This window comes from Quercus suber, unplaced genomic scaffold (genome assembly GCF_002906115.3).
Source record: "Quercus suber isolate HL8 unplaced genomic scaffold, Cork oak 2.0 scaffold_430, whole genome shotgun sequence".
NCBI classification, from domain to species: domain Eukaryota; kingdom Viridiplantae; phylum Streptophyta; class Magnoliopsida; order Fagales; family Fagaceae; genus Quercus; species Quercus suber.
Window position 1 is genome coordinate 24,586 of NW_027069881.1, and position 2,838 is coordinate 27,423.

Genomic DNA, 2,838 nt, shown 5'->3' on the forward strand with positions numbered 1-2,838 from the left:
GTGAGGAGACATGTGCTTATTGGAGACTGGATTCAGCTGTAAAACAACAATATTGCTGAGGTTACTGGCAATAAGTATTTCAACCATTTTCTTATATTTTCCACTTGGTAAGATTGCCAGGTTGCTACTGGGCGCTTTCCTGGGATGGGATCATGGGATGGGGACAGGATTGGCAAAGGTCCATTATAGAAAAAGTGGAATAAATGTGCTAGGACATTTGTGTGAAATGAAAATCTACCGATCATGATAATTGTGCATTGACCTACAATTAATATAACACTAGTCTTAAACCCACGCTACATGTGGGAATATACAACTATTTTGTAATGTGACATAATATATAATTTATTTTTAAAATTATTTTTCATCTCCCTATCTCTACAAATATATCATTCTATTATTTTGAATTTTTTTTTTTGAAAAAAACTTAGGTGCATTTGATTGATATTATTCTAATATATATATATATATATATATTTTTTATTTATTTAAAAGATAGAAAAACTTTTTCTTTTTTCAAGTGATGTATATTATTCAAACTTTTGTATAGTGTGTTATGGTTTTTTTTTTTTTTTTTCTACAACTAAAATTTTTAAGTTCAAAATTAATTATTTGAATTTCTCATTCTCTTAAAAATATTATCATAATAACCAAACCTCATCACAAATTTACATTTCACTTCTAAAATATGTAAAAATTAACTCAAATCAAAACTATAAGAGGGATAGAGAGTGCATGTGATCAATAACTCAAAAAACACACCACCAAAGAATTAATAATAGAGAGAGAGAGAGAGAGAGAGAGAGAGAGAGAGAATTATCCAAATAACAAAATTATATAAAAGAAGATGAGTAAAAGAATATTCAAAAGAAAATGTATAGTTGTAAATACCAAATTATCCAAGTCATGCTATATAATCAAATATTATTCTATAATTTCGTAGAATAACATTTAAGAAATAAAAATAAAAAATAAAAAATAAAAAGATAAAAGATTAAATATATCCAAATCGTATCAACCTAAAGTAGAGTTAAACATAAAAATTTACCAATCTAAAGAATTAAACATCCACCAAAAGAAAGAATATATATATATATATATAGAGAGAGAGAGAGAGAGAGAGAGAGAGAGAGAGAGAGAGAGAGAGTATTTACCTTTTTGTGTGAGAAAACTATGGATTGAATGGAAGAGAAAAAAACAAATTTTTATAATAAAAAAAAAATGGGAGAAGAAGAGTCAAAATAAAAGAAAGATAAAGGAATGAAGAAATTGTAAGGTTAAGCTATAGATTAGTAGGGGGATAAAAAGGTAAAAGTAAGTAAATGTTGTAAAATGTGTAATTATAAAATAGCAAACTAATAAAGAGAGAAAAAAAAATAAAAAGGAAAGAGAAAATAGATTGATGATGTGACTCAATAGGAGTGCAACAACAATAAATACTACGCTTTAGCTTTTAGATATATATAGATTAGCTTAGCACCAAGAATATCAAAGTTGAAATAGATTCCATATTATTAAAAAAAATAAAAAAAATAAAAACTAAGAAAAAAGGGTTATGTTACAGCTTATGATACTAAATCTCCAAAAACATATCAATTAGGTGAAGTAACATGCAATTTGATATATAATTGCCTTCTAAAACAAAGAAATCTCCAAAAACATATCAATTAGGTGAAGTAACATGCAATTTGATATATAATTGCCTTCTAAAACAAAGAATTTTGGACTTGATGTTTAGTTTAGTCACTATTAAAATGTTCCATATGTGTCAAGAAAGGTTCTATAAATATGAAGCAGATGAATAGCTTTGTATAAACAGAAGATTCAATGTTCTATATGATAAAGGTCAAATCAAAGCATTGAATTCAAACATGTTTTACTTTTACAATGACTCGCTGAGCATGAGGCAAATTTCCTGGCTTCCATAAAACACTGTTAAAGAAAACGAACTCCTTTGTTATAAAGGAGAAATTTGGAGGAAATGCTTTCTTGATCAAATGCCACACTTAACGAGGATAGAATATAGTAAGTTAACACACGTTTGAAAGATAATTACAAACTAGCATCTCGAGTTTTAAAAACTCGAGTTCCATATAAAACTCGAGGCTTAAAAACTCGCTTCCTACTTGTTGAGTTGGACATTATTATGCTACATAGATCCTAAGTCTTAAAGACTCGAGTTCTACAAAGCAAAACCGAGTCTTTAAGACTCGATTTTCTTCAAGAAATGCCACTGATCTCAAGTCTGTAAGACTTAATTTCTACCGGAATAAGAATCTGTGTTTTATGTATCTGGTTTGGGGTTACGTGGAAATGAGGGAAAAACAAAATTCCTAGCGGATTGATATGGTTTGATAATGAATAAATGGGAGTAGTGATAAAAGATGGGAGAACTGCCAAATGTTTGTGAGTAAATATAGAAGGAGAGTGGATGTGTTTTACTACTGACCTTAGCGCGAGACAGCGAAAGAGCTAAGTGAGGTTTTAAGTGTGAGGTCGCTGATGAGAGGAGACAAGAGTTTTCTACCGCCGATGAGATGCACTTGTCTCTGGTAGAGTGAGGGTTTGGGGTTTGTATGTTTGGGTGTGAAGGAGAGTGAGAGTGAGACGTATAAAAGTTGAGTCTGTGTTTTGTGTTTGAAATATGATCACAAATCGAGTATTAGAAACTCAATTTCAATGTGGCTCCACGTGGAAAAAAGTTCATGTTAGATGTTTGCAACTCAAGATCTTGAGTATTAGAAACTCGATTTCTACCCGGAACTCGAATTTTAAAAACTCGAGATGCTACTTTTTCACTTTGTTTTGAAACTAGGTAACTAACGAAATTCTTAGCAA